The sequence below is a fragment of the Triticum urartu genome, chromosome 7A (assembly GCF_056163025.1).
Source record: "Triticum urartu cultivar PI428250 chromosome 7A, HENAU_Tu73, whole genome shotgun sequence".
Taxonomy (NCBI): Eukaryota; Viridiplantae; Streptophyta; class Magnoliopsida; order Poales; family Poaceae; genus Triticum; species Triticum urartu.
This window is the reverse complement of record NC_141879.1, coordinates 177,288,742-177,303,846: the sequence shown is the minus strand read 5'-3', so window position 1 is coordinate 177,303,846 and position 15,105 is coordinate 177,288,742. Positions and strand designations below refer to the sequence as shown.

The window sequence follows — 15,105 nt, the reverse complement described above, 5'->3', positions numbered from 1 at the left end:
CGAGCAACACTACCTAGTAACCATACCATACCATACATCTACTAAACAGAGGATGACATAGCCAATAAAGGATTGGTAATTCCTGTCAGAAGAAGAATCAGAGGAATCGAAGCAATCATAAAAGCAGGAAATTGCAATGCCTTCTCCACCCCGTGTTGATAAAACAATTGTATTTAGCGCGCCTCAAGCCTCCTTCCTCAGGGTAGGTCCCGCGTATGACCCAACCCATCTCCCCGAAGGCAGGCAGGTTCGGAAATAGCTTGCGCAGAAGCGAGAACCCCAGGTCCATATCTAAAAAAAATATGTAGTTTTTGTAAGCAAGCTGAGGAATAAAAGTAAGAAAGATCCACAAGAGAAGAAAGGACCTGGGACAGAAGAAAGAACTGAACCCTATAGTTGTACAGAATTCCGTTTGTCCGCTTTCCATTTCGACCACTCGCTCCTATGTATGAAGAATGGCTCTTCCTTGTCTTCATCTTTTCCAATCGACTGCCTTCGGGCGGATCCACACACGGATATCGAGTCAGTCTAGTGGCTCATGCTCCTTAATAGTGGAGGCGGGTAACAACTGCTCTTTCTTCTCGATCGAGTAGCCACCGCATAAATTGGTAAGCTTCCCACGCCAAAGCTAGTCTTCCTTGCTTTCCCAACAAACAATAAGACCCATAGCATGTGCACCAGGATGGTCTTTCTATCCCTATCTATTCTCACCGAACTAGACCTCTCATACCCGGCTACAGGAGAGGTAACTACCTCTGATTGATTTTATTCATCATAAATGATTTCCGCTGACTCAAGCATAGCCAAGCCATTAAGCTAATATCTCCCTTGCCATTAATTCAACAAGGCTTCCGAGAAAGGCATGTTACGAACCTAAGAACACCTACCCACCTATTAACTTTTTGAATTCTTAGCTTTGGACGTTAAGGAATGAGTGGAATGAATAGACGACGTACTCTCTCTAATCGGTGCAGCCTGCTGAGTGCCCTTACTCTTGGTCATAGGCTTCGGAGAGTCTGGAACTACGGCTATGGGAAAGTTCGCTATGGAAGGAAAGCATTTCACTACCTCACATCTGGTAAGTGTAGCAAGTACAAATCCCTCATCTCATACGTTTCCCTCCACCTCCTCCGCTGGCCTCATAAGCCTCGTGGCCAGTAGGCAATGATTTGACTTGGGCGACTGAATGTGTTTTACAATAAGTTCCAACGTTTGAGTAATTGAACTTGCTTCTTCACTTAATGCTTGCTTTCCGTCTTGCCTTTGCTACTTGAGAGAATGCCTTTGACCGAGCAGCTCTTCCACTCATTTTATTAGCAATCAAACCTCTTCCCTTCAACTCATACCGAAGGCTATGTCCCAGTAAGCATTTCCTCTGTTTCCTTGTTTCCCACCTCTGACCTTCCGCTATGACATGACCAGTCCACTAATAAGTCAGGTATCTCTGAAAAGTAAGACCGTCCTCTTCCCTTCGTCAATAGAAGAACTCCAACCATGCTTTCTTGAAATAGCAGTTATTGTCTTCCTGGTCAGCTTTCGACGAGTGACTCTTGATTGCGGGGCCAAGGGGGACCTACTATCTACTTAACCGCTAGGCAAAGAGGGAGGAGCTTGACTGAACCTCTGAGCGAGCTATTAGTACCTTCTTCCTGAAGAGTAGTAGCCTTCATTCATAGCCTGACCAACTCGTTCGTACGCTAGTCAGCTATGAATTTCTAGTCAGGTTGCTATTCCCTTCTATGGAAGGCTTTTGACCACTATCATACATGACTTTTTTTCGCCCTTCTTTTTAGAACTCATATAATACTGCTGCCCTTTCACTTGCTTCTGCCTTTTCACAAGAATTAAGATAGTGTCCTCCCTGAATTGAGAAAGAAGAGAGAATACCTATGTGCTGCTATGCCTATGGTCCAGAATTGCTATCCGTACGACCTTGGTCTTTGATTGTATAAAAAAGACATACTAAGCAAGTAAGCCTGCCTAAAAGCATTTCTTTTTTACACCTCTTCTCTCGATTTGAAGAGATTACACATCACTGCGAACGAACTTATTCACTCTTCGAAGCCCCCACCACCTTCTTTCTTTGAGCTGAGCACTTTACTTCGGCTGTGGTCATTGCCTACCGTAAACTCCCATACTTCCTTCTTTTGTTCGAGGGAGGCCATACATCTTCCTTCTTTGGTTGGATCCATGTCAGAAAGTTATAGGAAGGTTGTGTGCGCAAACAAGTCTGAATTAAGAAGAAGGGGAGCGAGCAGTACACTACCCATTTGGGTATTGGCAAATCACAGTCATACTTCTTAGAGCGGGGTGGAGCACCAGCACCTTAAGCTGCACAAGTATCTTAGTAAGATAGACACCGATTAAGAAACCGAGAAGTCTAGATTATGGAGACTCTCTAAGTTTTTCTCTAATTTCATGTGTCTGTACTACTTCATTTTAGACCCGGCATATTGTATGTATCCTTCGCCCTTATTTTAAGTTCAGAAAATCCGCCTTCACCCTTCGGAGAAAACATGGTGGCCGGAGACAAGGTATGTAGATTAATAGAGTAGCTCTTACTTTTTGAATATATCATTGATCAAAACTTGGTTCTCATGGATGAAGTGTTTGAGTAGACAAAAGAAGAAGAAGCTGCTACACGAAGTGAAACCCGGTGCTAAGAGCAGGATATTCTTATCTATGAGAGAGAACTGCTTGGCCCACGATGAGAGAGAACTGGTAGAGAAGTGCTAAAAGTAAGTGTAAGTTAACGAGCATGAACCTCCTCGTTGAGCAGCCGCCTGAGCTTTCTCTTTGTTTAGAATTGAAAGAGAAGTTTTTGGTAGTGGGGTGCGTGGTGTATTAAAAGTGGATATAGACCCCGGACAAGAAAGCCTTTTCTTAAGCACAAATGCAGTACTATTTTTAGCAAGCAATCTCTTCTACAATAGGCGGTCTGATCAATCCAAAATATTGAGGCTGGATTGAGATTTCTCTCTAAATCAAACCGGATTGGAATGCAGGTATAAACCAGCAGCAACCAATAGAGGAGTCAGCCGGTTATGATGCAGCAACAGGTAGACCACTCAGAGACTGAATACAGCTAACATTAGCAGCAAGTGCACCATCACTAACAGGAATCGTAATGGTCTCAAGCATGTGCTTCCTTTCTTCTTGAAGGACCTTGTTTTAAACTTTCTTAATGTCAGGAAGTAGAAGTACGGTGAAATAGATCGAGTATCAAGTATATTAGTGTGTAAGGGTTTCAATGCAGACTTTGATGGGGATCAAATGGCTCTTTCTGGAATTTACTTTTGAAAGCCATCAACTAGAGAACGAAGAATCACTGTGTCCGCCGCAAGAGCAAGAGAAGAGAAAGGATTTCTCTCCTTGAAGAGACTGAACTAGACTAGTGGCCAGATGGAAGGGATGGGACTAACTACGTTCCAAAGACTTGATCAACAACATCTGTTCCTTAACTCTCTGTATCTGCCCTTTTTTATATCAACATTCCAAATTGAGCTTTACTACCGGAGCCTTTCGATAGGAAGGAATGGAATCTTATCTTACACGAGAGGCCTCTTTCCAAGCCCTCCGTGCAATCTGAATAGGATTCGGAGTCTCCTTCATTCACTGCCAAGCTCTAGTAAATATCTGAGTGAGTAAGTTATGGATCTAGTTTATGAGCAGCTTAACTAGAAAAGCAAGCAGAAGGAATAGAAGAATGAAATGCAGAAATAGGGGAAGGGCGGGTAGCATTTTCAAATGCCAGTTTGAGTGAGACAGTTTCTGTCTGGCCCCCCACTTTTAGGTTGTTCTTCCATTCTGCCTTTGTCTTGCTCTAAGCTACCTGACTTCCTTCCTTTGTTCTTCCATTCTACTTTGTATGATTCTGATCATCAGTTCTTATCGATCCCATTTTAAGGACAAATCCTGATGTTGGTAAAATATACGTGTTGATCAAGGCCAAGGACAATGAAGCAGCCATGAAAAGATTGAAGAACGAGGTATGATGATTACTTCGGACTACTTTCTGTTCTTCATGCAAATGACCATATTTTCTGTCTGCAATACAGGTAGAAGATACTGAGTTGTTCAGATGTTTACAGGAAATCCATGGGAAAAACTACCACAACTTTGTATTAAGCAAGCAGGTTCCAGTCGTTGGTAATTTCAGGGAAGCCTACATTGGCATTGCTCCTGAGTTAGCCAAAGAGATCGCGGAAGAAGTGGATGTTATCGTAAACTCTGCAGCAAATACCACTTTTGATGAGAGGTTCGTGAAGCTATACTAGTCTTGCACCAAGGATTGCTTCCATTACTAAATGTGTAAGTTCACATTCCATAGCAATAAAAGTATTGCAACTTGCAGGTATGATGTAGCACTAGACATCAACACCGTGGGGCCATTCCGGATAATGAGTTTCGCGCAGTGGTTTTGAAGACTGAAGCTCTTCTTGCAAGTATCAACAGGTCAGAATGCCAAATAAGAGTTTCTTGTGGTCGAAATCAAATGGTAACTTGTTTCTATTAATCTCAAAAGCTTACAAACAAGCTTTAGCAGTATGTTTGCATGTCATGTTTTTGGCCAAACAGCATATGTGAATGGGCAGAGGCAACAGACTGGGCGAGGGGTGCACCTAACCCACCTACTCACTCATCAATTACGGTGTTCAGCTGACTTGCACAGAAAGACCCCTATTGTTTAGTAATTTGGCGCCCCATCTTTTGATTGACTGTTGTCAACTAATCTTTTCAATGTTCAATTCTACTCTATGTTAGAACATTTCTATGAATGCTATTTCAATCTAAGTGGTCCTATTCTCTGTCCCATGCTAGGAAGCATTACTCCTCTTTTCATTCCAAATTCTTCAATAAGACCGATACGATTGATTGGTCTATGCGTTTCTCTTATTACTTTTTTGTATCCCCCTGTTCCTCGGATACAATTCGATCCTTCTACGGCCAAATCTCAATTTGTGGAAAGCCTTCGATGGCTTCCTTATGAAAACATCCATTTGTATATGGGTATAGATGGTCTTTCATTATTCTTCGTGATATTGACCACATTTCTGATCCCTATTTGCATTTCAGTGGGTTGGTGTGGTATGAGAAGTTCTGGGAAAGAGTATATTACAGCATTTCTAATTCGTGAATTTCTAATGATTGCCATGTCCTGCATGCTGGATCCTCTACTATTCTATGTTCTTTCCGAAAGCGTGCCAATCCCTATGTTGTGCAGAGCTGAGCATCTTCTATTCGCTGGGATCAAGCTTTTCCTCTGCAGGGGCCTTGTGCAGTAAACCCCCTACGGGCGGTCCCCCGTCGTCGTAAAGTAGTAAAGGTCCCCGCGAAGCTTTCGGGAAGAGGGGTAGTCTTGTGCGTAAGCATAGCATTTCTGGTCGAACCACCGAACCACACATCTTTTTTTGGTGGGAGGGTACTCCGAGTAGTGGGTACCTCGTAGGACCTCGACCCGCCTACTCAGGTCTTGTATGGATATGCAGGAAGGGGTGCTCCTAGGTGTGTGTAGGGGGTGTGTTTGTTCGCGAGAATGAATTCCTCGTCAAGTCAGGGGGGGTGTGGACACACTTGCGCGAATTCAGGTAACGGCTACAAGGGATAAAAATAAAGGAAACTGTACCCGACCAGGGATGGACGTAAACTCGTAAGCTACCGAGGGTAGGGATAATCGTCCAGGTCTTATTTAAAAAAAGCCGCCCCGCCACTGTAGGCAGGTTAGTTCCTCTGTCGTTGTCGGAGAGTTCTTGGCGAAGAGACCTTAGGATAAGTTGCTAAAACAAACGGAGGGGAGGATCGACCCGTTCAGTAGAATTCCGAAGAAAGACTGTTGGCAGCAGGTGGAGACATTTCTTTGGCCCCCTTCCAAATAAATGCGGGCAGGGTAGAGCTCGGCAGAGGGTTCGAGAATAGGGTAGGGTTTTTTACGCTCGGGTCCCCTACCACTAGTCCGGCTAGCCTTCTTTCGGGCAGGAAGTAGGCCTAAACGACGGGCGGGCATCTCCCGCTACGCAAGCAGCATTGTTCGCCACCACCCAAGAAGCAAAAGATTCGAGAGTCAAGGAGGAAAAGACAAGCATAGTGGTCTAATGACAAGGGACAACGACAGAAGGTCGGGACGGAGCCGTATGATGCGGAAGTCTCACGTACGGTTCCCTGAGAAGGGAGTGGCTACCCACTGGAGCTTCAACCAACTACCATCGGTCAATTCTGCTTTGGGGCCACCCCTGACTCTACCATCATTATAGGGGTATGGGGTTCGAGACAAAGAAAGATCAAGGCAGCATATCAGTAGCATATTCATAGGAGAGCTTTGTACTTGAAATTAGTAGTCCCGGTAGTTGGAAAAAAGCTCTGAATACAGATTCAAAGCATCAAGATAGGTAGTCCTATCATTAGTTGGCCAGTCATAGCAATTTAAGTAGAAAGCTTGCTTCGGGATCAGATCATTCAACTAAAGCTGTCAGGCCGGGTAGGCTTTGAGGAACATTGGGGGTTCCTTATGTTGTGACTGAGCAGATATGTCTATTGTGCCCGGCAAAAACAGATTTGCAAGGAGTTTGCCAAAGGCTTTCTCATTCGGAAAAAAACAATTTCAAGTATATTTCCCTTCTCCATTCTCTGCTCGGATGATTGCCGCTTGTGTGAATTTCATTGCTGTGGGTCCCGTGTGTGCTCGAATAAGATTGTTTTAGGATTCTATTTAGTTGAATTTCTTGACTCCGCGGTGCTGGTTATTGAGTTTATGGCGCCGCCGACCATCCAAAAAGTCAAAGATGGCGTCGGCATTTACTTATTATGCTCTCTTCTAATAGTGGTCCCTTGGTATTCAGGTTGTAAAATCCTGATAGGAAAGTCGACTGGTATACCTTGTTTTTGTAATGGCCTATCTTCTTTAAAAAGCCGAAAGATAAGGATTTCGCAAAATTTTTGCGTTCCTTTTTCTTTGAAAAGAAAACCTTACCATTTTTGGGCCGCTATTACCATTTCCATTTCCTGAACCTAAACCTAACTAATACTTAGTTGTTTCCATTTCCTCATCTGGTGATAGATCCTCATCTTCTTCTGGCTCAAATCCCTTTTTCATATCCAGGGCAGGCTTTAGGTACGCTTTAGTTTGAAATCATTAAAGATATGCTCGACCTCGTTTATGTCCATGGTATCATCGTACGTACCTTCTACTATCAACCAGATGAGATAGGGCTTTGAAAGGTCAGAGTCGGTCTCCTCTTTTTCGTTTAGGTCATTTAGCAGTTCCCCAACCAGCTTTCTCCCCGAGAAAGCCTTCCTGAGATTCAAAGAAAAAGGTTTGAAGTTTGATCTCTGGGATCAGTGGTAGTTCGGAACCAGCAAAGGGAGGCTGAAAAGCCGTAGTGCTAATGCACGCCCTATAGTTTTGAAGCTAAAAAGACAGCAGCGAGCTCCGCGTCGAAAAGCGAAGCGAGCCGCTCTAGCGCGCTACTCTTCCTTTATGAGCGAGACTCTATCCAGATCTACTGATCTAAGAACTCCGCGAGCGAACTGAGCGAGCCATGAGGCGCCTATCATCAAGGCTTGGAAAAGCCTTAAGTTTAGGCTCCCTTCCTTCACTGAACTGATTCACCCGGGTCCAAACCTGCTGAGCTAGCTAATTTTTCCTTTATGAGATCTCGGCTCTTCGGAATGATTGGAGAGAGCCCCGCCTCCTCTTGGTTGGTGCCGGGCCCGAGAGTGATAGGACTACTTCCTTAAAGAGCCTTTCGTTCGGGCCGGCAGGAGGGGCCCTGATCTATCAATTGAGGGAGCAAAAAACAGGCTTTTCTCCCCCTTTTTAAATGAAGAAAGAAAGAAGGGTCGAAGTTTAGACCGCTCATAGTAGTTCTAACCATAGAAAAGATCATGAAAGAGGCGATCAGAATGGTACCCGAATCCATTTATGATCCCGAGTTTCCAGACACATCGCACTTCCGCTCGGGTCGAGGCTGCCACTCGGCCCTCAGACGGTTCAAAGAAGAGTGGGGAACCTCTCGCTGGTTTTTGGAATTCGACATCAGGAAGTGTTTTCACACCATCGACCGACATTGATTCATCTCAATCTTGAAGGAAGAGATCGACGATTCCAAGTTCTTTTACCCCACTCAGAAAAAGTTTTCTGCCGGATGACTCATAGGGGGTGAGAAGGGCCCTGACTCCATCCCAAACAGTGTACTACTATCGGCCCTACTAGGCAATATCTACCTACACAAGCTCGATCAGGAGATAGGGAGGATCCGGCAGAAGCACGAAATTCCTCTTGTAGTGAAAATAAGATCGGTTCTATTAAGAATAGGTCGTCGTATTGATGACCAAGAAAAGTATGGAAAAAAAGCAAGCTTCAACGCTCCCCAAGACAACAGAGCCCTCATAGTGGGGAGGGTAAAGAGCATCCAATGCAAAGTGACCTTTCATTCCCTTGTTTCGTCGTGGCACACCCCCCCCCCCACAAGCACCCCCAGGCGAAGGGGAGACCAGAAAACGCCTTTCGTTTTCCCCCCTTCAGCGGCCCTAGCCGCCTTCCTTAACAAGCCCTCGAGCCTCCTTTGCGCTGCCTTCCTCATAGAAGCCGTTGGGTTGACCTCGAAGGCCGAATTCAATGGTAGAGAAGGCTTTAATAAGAATTTGGCCATGAGAGACCTTCTTAAGTATTGCAAAAGAAGGGGCCTGCTGATAGAGCTGGGCGGGGAGGCGATACTAGTTATCAGGTCAGAGAGAGGCCTGGCCCGTAAGCTGGCCCCCTTTAAAAGCCATTCCTTATTAATAAGGATTTGTTACGCGCGATATGCCGATGACTTACTACTGGGAATCGTGAGAAATACAAAAACGTATCACCCACTTCCTACAATCCGGTCTGAACCTTTGGGTAGGCTCTGCAGGATCAACAACCATAGCTGCACGGAGTACGGTAGAATTCCCCGGTACGGTCATTCGGGAAGTCCCCCCGAGGACGACTCCCATACAATTCTTGCGAGAGCTGGAGAAGCATCTACGGGTAAAGCACCGTATCCATATAACTGCCTGCCACCTACGCTCCGCCATCCATTCCAAGTTTAGGGACCTAGGTTATAGTATCCCTATCAAAGAGCTGACGAAGGGGAGGAGCGGAAGAGGTCGTCTACTGGACGCGGTTCAACTAGCGGAGACTCTTGGAAAAGATGGACTAAAAAGTCCCCAAGTTAGCGTATTATGGGGGACCGTCAAGCACATCCGGCAAAGATCGAGGGGGATCTCGTTGTTGCATAGCTCAGGTCAGAGCAAGGTGCCATCAGGCGTTCAACAGGCAGTCCCACGATCGGGCATGAGTGTCCTGAGGAAGAAATTGTATACTCCCTTTGGTCGGAAGGCGGCGGGGGAAGGAAGGGGACACTGGGCGGGATCTTTCAGCAGCGAATTCCCCATACAGATAGAGGCGCCTATGAAAAAGATACTCCGAAGGCTTCGGGATCGAGGTCTCATTAGCCGAAGAAGACCCAGGCCAATCCACGTGGCCTCTTTGACCAACGTCAGTGACAGAGACATAGTCAATTGGTCCGCGGGCATCGCGATAAGTCCTCTGTCCTACTATAGGTGCTGCGACAACCTTTACCAAGTCCGAACGATTGTCAACTACCAGATCCGCTAGTCCTCTATATTCACCCTAGCCCACAAGCACAAATCTTCGGCACGGAATATAATCCTAAAGTACCCCAAAGACTCAAATATAGTCAATCAAGAAGGTGGTAAGACCCTTGCTGAGTTCCCAAACAGCATAGAGCTTGGGAAGCTCGGACTCGGTCAAGATCCGAACAACGATGGAGCACTCAACTACATGTTTAATAAGTAGTTATCTTTTTCTATTTGGATTTTAGCGAACAGGCGTTTACATGAGATTAGTTGAGTAGGCTTGCCTTATCTGCTATAAGATAGCTAGTTGTGGGGCTTTCAAAAAAAAGGCTGAAGGCTTCGCTATCGCTCATGGCTTGTATTGTAGTCATAGTCTTGTAGTCGGACCTCCATGCCTCTTTAGTCTTTCTAATCCTGAGGCCTTTTTCCTTCATTCATTTTGCGGTAGCTTACGCGTCAGAAAAATAGAACCTTTCCAGCCCGGAAGATCGCTGCTTCGCTTCTGGCGACTAGCTTCTACCCACAATGGCTAAAGCTACCTTGAATCAATCAATGAATGAATGATTCGTAACCCCCATGGGTTCGAGGACCGGTTGGTCAAAGGAAAAGGGGGGGTCTAGATTCCAGGACGGAGCCATATGAGGCGAGAGTCTCACGTACAGTTCCTTTGAGAAGGGTGTGATACCACCACCTATCAGGCCCGACGAGCGGTCCACGGAGCTGCATCCCTACTCACCAGGTCTATGCACATCGCTCTTTCCAGGAGGTTGGCTGCCTATCCTAGATCTTCCCATTTCCAAGAAGATCCCTTGTTCGATCTGGTTTAGTATCAAGGTTCTTCTTTTTCTGTTTCTATATATATGGGTCCGTGCAGCATTTCCACGATATCGTTATGATCAATTAATGGGACTTGGCCGGAAAGTATTCTTGCCTCTATCATTAGCTCGGGTAGTCCCCGTTTCAGGTGTTTCAGTCACCTTTCGATGGCTCCCTTAATGTATGTGCCAGGAAGTTTCTTCTGAAGGGGGCTACTCCCCGAAAATGCCCTGCCCCTTGTTCGTTTGTCGTTGGGGATTGATTGCTCGTTCTGTGGTTATAAGTAACGTAGCCAGCCTAATTTCTAGAATAGGGCTACGGGCAGGAGGGCTTTGTTTGTGCAATCTTGCTCGCAACACCCTCTCCTCCGGCGAACCTGCGATCGCCGCCTCTAACTGAATGCTCAACTGAGGTCGTGTACAACAACCTTAACCGCACAAGCCTGGGCTGGGCCTACCCCCATCCCTAGAGGAGCCGTATGAGGCGGAAGCTCCACGTACGGTTTTGAAGCCGAGCCTTTCCAGCAATGGGGCCTAGGGACCGATATGATGATTGGTTTAGGTAGGGAGGCCGGCCTGCTATGGGCACCTATAGGGATTAGTGCGTGAGACCGCGATCCACAAACTGACGCATGGGACTCACCCTTGACTTGAGAATGGAAGAAGGGAAACATAGCATGTCACAAGAGCGAGGCGAGGGGGCTCCGCCCTACAGTGAGAGGGACGCCTCGCGAGCCGGGCTTTGGAGATGAGGTCTTTTGGCGAAGCCAAGTCAATTTCGGGCCACCAAACCCTGCAACCGAGGAAAAGGCCCTATGGAGTAAAGGGAAGCATGTATGTTGTCACACTCCCCGCCCTCCAAAGGTGCCTAGAGGACGGGCCAGACGCAGCAGAGCGACGCCCCAGGAGCGGATTCCCCACGAGCAGGGGGTAAGGAGACGGCCATCTCGAGGCACATCACGACCTACAGGCAACACCGGCGAGACCCAGGAAGGTAACCCGATTGGGAGTCAGAGGATCCATAGTACCCGCAGCCTCCCGGACTTCATATTCATCATTTTCTAAAGAAAGGGTAAGGGATCTCTTTTCTGCAACAGAAAAAAAATAAGCTCCGCTGATTTGACTCGGCACAGCCTAACGATACATCCAATCCCAATGATTTGTGCCTACCGATACGATACTCCTCCAAAAAATTGACTATATAAAGAGCTAGTGTCAATAAAAAGGCTAATGACAGAGAAGAGTCAATCTCCTTTACTCCTCCCGACACCTCAAGATGAGAAAATCCCTTCATCTAGGCGGGCGCCCATGCCTACTCAGGGAGCAACTTCTACCACGGCTGACACATTATCTCCCACAAAGACCAGCGACCCATCCTGAAGAGAAGTTGACTGACGGGGATGTCTCGAGAAGAAATTCCAGAATTGGTAGCCTCCCAAATCAAACATACATTGACAGGGGTTGCCAACAAAAAGAGAGGAAAGAGGCCCTAGTGAATTTGATATGGTACCGTACCCCAAGGAAGGGGTATACTATACTGCGCCAAAATGCAAAATGTTGAATGGGGTAGGGAACCTTGAACAACACCTCACCCTTTTCAAAGCTACATGCAGGAATACTGGGGGCAATGAAGCCCTTCTTCTCCTATTCTATACTAAATAAACAATCTAATTCTAGGAAGAGTTTCAAATACTGAAACTTAAAGGAAGGGCGGTTAGAATAAAGCAAGGGATGACACTTTCAATGCGCGAAATCCGTTTCGAGTTAGAGTGCGAAACTTCTTGCTGCAGCCGTTTTATTCACTGCTTGCTACTTTCTAAAATGGAAGATAAGATGAATGAATGAATAGATTGCATTTTTTTTCTAGTTCAATCTATAGTCTAGATTCCATTCCCTCGATCCACTCTCACTTAAATGATGGGATTGGGCCATACCAACCTTCACTTAGTCTTAATAAAATATTGCTTCATATCTTCAAGGATTGGGAGGAGGTGGCGTAAAAAGAAAGGAAAAAGGAATTCGAAATCCGTCCCTTCCCACAGAATCATCGGGCTTGACTTTCCTTACTTTCCCAACCCCGCTACTGTAAAAAGAACTCTTTTGTTTTGAGACTAGCTAGTCGCTATGGTTTGCGGGAAAACTCTTCTCTCTCTAGTCTCACTTCGAGTCCTTCTAGAAGTAAATAAAGGAAATGCTTATTCAACTACGGCACTGTCGGACAACCGACTGGATTCAAGCCCTAGCCCCTCAACTCGGACGGACTTGTGGAAATCCTCGAAAACAAGTATTGCTCAACCCACCTATCTATAACATAGAAATGTTGCATCCAACCCTGGAACGAGAGGTAAAGAATAGGCTACCATACGAGATGAGACGACTTCATTCTTGGCTTTCATCCCTACGCTTAAGAAAGATAAGGGATTGGATTTCATACCTTTTATTTAGAGCTCCGTCGTTCCGACTGGAAAATGTAACCTTCCACCATACGTAAACCAAACCTCTTTGCTTTCTGGCTTTTCCTTCCAATAAACATCAGGGTGCGAATCTGAGTTGTTCCTTACTCAAGACCACGAAGCAAGAGCGAAGCAGAACCGGTTTTCAATTCATCGAAACTCTTGAAAAGTTCCTTTGCTTTTACAGCGAAAGCACCTGCCAACAAATTGGAACCATAATCCCCTCCATCTGCCTCACTCTCTATCTGGTAGTATATGCTCTGATCGAGGCCCTATTCTTATTATGATGATTTGGATATTGAATTGCCTTTGACTGATTCATCTTACCATTTTGCTAGAGTTTTTCCAGTAAGTTTAACATGAGCGGAATTGGTGTACTTGACCAGTAGTGAACTCTCAGTTGTGTGCGATAGTCGGTTACGAGTTCCCATATCTTACGCAGCCTTACCTTTTCTTACTATGGGCCAAATTGCGGAGGAAAGCAGAATCACTATTTTTCATAGAACTCACTTTTGCTACTGGAGAGTACCTTCCACCAGGTCAGAGCCATGGATCCAAAGCCTACTAGTTAGCTTTGAAGGTTTAGGCTTGAGAGAAATCTTGAACAGAACACCGCACTCCCTCCTATCAACTTATTCAGATTTGCTTATTTCTTACTCTTTCGTTTTTGTAGATATAGGCTTTGGCGGATTCTCTCAAGGCTCGAGTGAAGTGACAAGCACATATTACCGGAAGCTAGTGATCCCGCCCGGCCAACTCAGCATGCTTTAGAGCTCCTTGATTGGTACGAGGTAGTGATAGCAAGAGGCAACTCTCAATTGTTGTAATATAGAGACCTCTTTCAATGATTATAGATCCAAAGGATCGTTATTGATAGGAAACTGCCAGTAGCCCTTGACTATGACTTGAAGAATTGAATCCGCCTTCTTCTTCTTATTCTTTTGAAAGTCTCCCAGGCATGGTATCATCGGATCCACAAGGTCAATTTGTATCCATTTGTTCGGAAACCAGAAATGCCAACTACTCACTTCTTGCTGAGGATGAAGGTGCCATGGGTGATAGCGCCAACCATTCCCTCACTGAAAAGAAAGCGCCAACCCTGCTACTAAAGCTAAGGCCAACCGCAGCCCAGTGAAATGAAATGCGTATGAAAAATAACATAGATTAATCTTGATGCGATCGATGCAGACACACTTCTTTTTTGACAGGCTACAGTCAGAAACAACAACTTCGCAAATCACCCTAAGAGTGCCATACGAAAAAACAAAAGCAACTGTGGGTATAGACCAATTTCCTGCCCCAGAAGAGGCTCAGCCTACCAAACCCTGCTCTTTGCCTGCTTACCGAGCTCTCCTCATACCGACTATCTAGGCATTTCTTCTCACAGACCGGTTGGGAGAAAGTTGGCATTCTTTAATATGTCACTGGGGACCCGTACTTACTTGATGGAATGGATGGGATGATGTGTTTCAGTTCAGCCAGTAGTGGAGGTTTCCTCGGCCTAGTCGCGTAAGAGCCCCCTTCTTTTTCTAGTTAGTTGAAAGAAAAGCAATGGGGAAGGTTGGCTTACCAGTTAATTGGTTTGTATCGTATCTTGCTATGGTGGGACATCCTCTTCAGTTTAGGTATCCGGGCTGGCTGTTAGCTTTAGTCGTTCGGCACTCTTCCTTCATTCTCATTCAACAAGGAGAAGTGTCTAATCAAAATCATTGGTTGAGCCTCGCGTATATTATATGATGTCGTCCTGGAATTGAACTAGCGTTTAAGGTCGATCAAGTTCAAACAATTCGGCTCTGCAAGATCAATCAGATATCAAGTAAGAGATAGGCGCTTCCTATTAGTTATAGACTGCTTCTGTGACAAGTGGATCCCTTTAGGTTTAGTTGTTAATTGTACTATTCTCTTCAATAATTAGGTCTTCCGTATTCCTATTGGGGTCGGTGGTCTTCACCACTCACTGAGTCTGGATTCGTTTCATGGGTATTATTTGATGAGTGATCATCAATCTCTTCCATTGCTCCTATGTGCTGCTATACATACAAGGTACATGGGCCATGGGGCCTAACACACACTATACAGCCCAGCCCAATACTCAACACTCCCCCGGCTAAAGATATCTAACATGCCTATCTTGTTACAAATTGCTAAACCCTCACAAGGACCTACTCGTTTAGTAAAACAATCAGCACCTGTTCACTATACTTAATGTTACCCCC

General features: G+C 45.6%; 1 pseudogene; it reads left to right on the top strand.

Moving 5' to 3' along the window:
* Positions 1-7,881: 7,881 nt before the first annotated feature.
* On the top strand, positions 7,882-9,930 carry LOC147958855 (uncharacterized; annotated as a pseudogene).
* Positions 9,931-15,105: the final 5,175 nt, after the last annotated feature.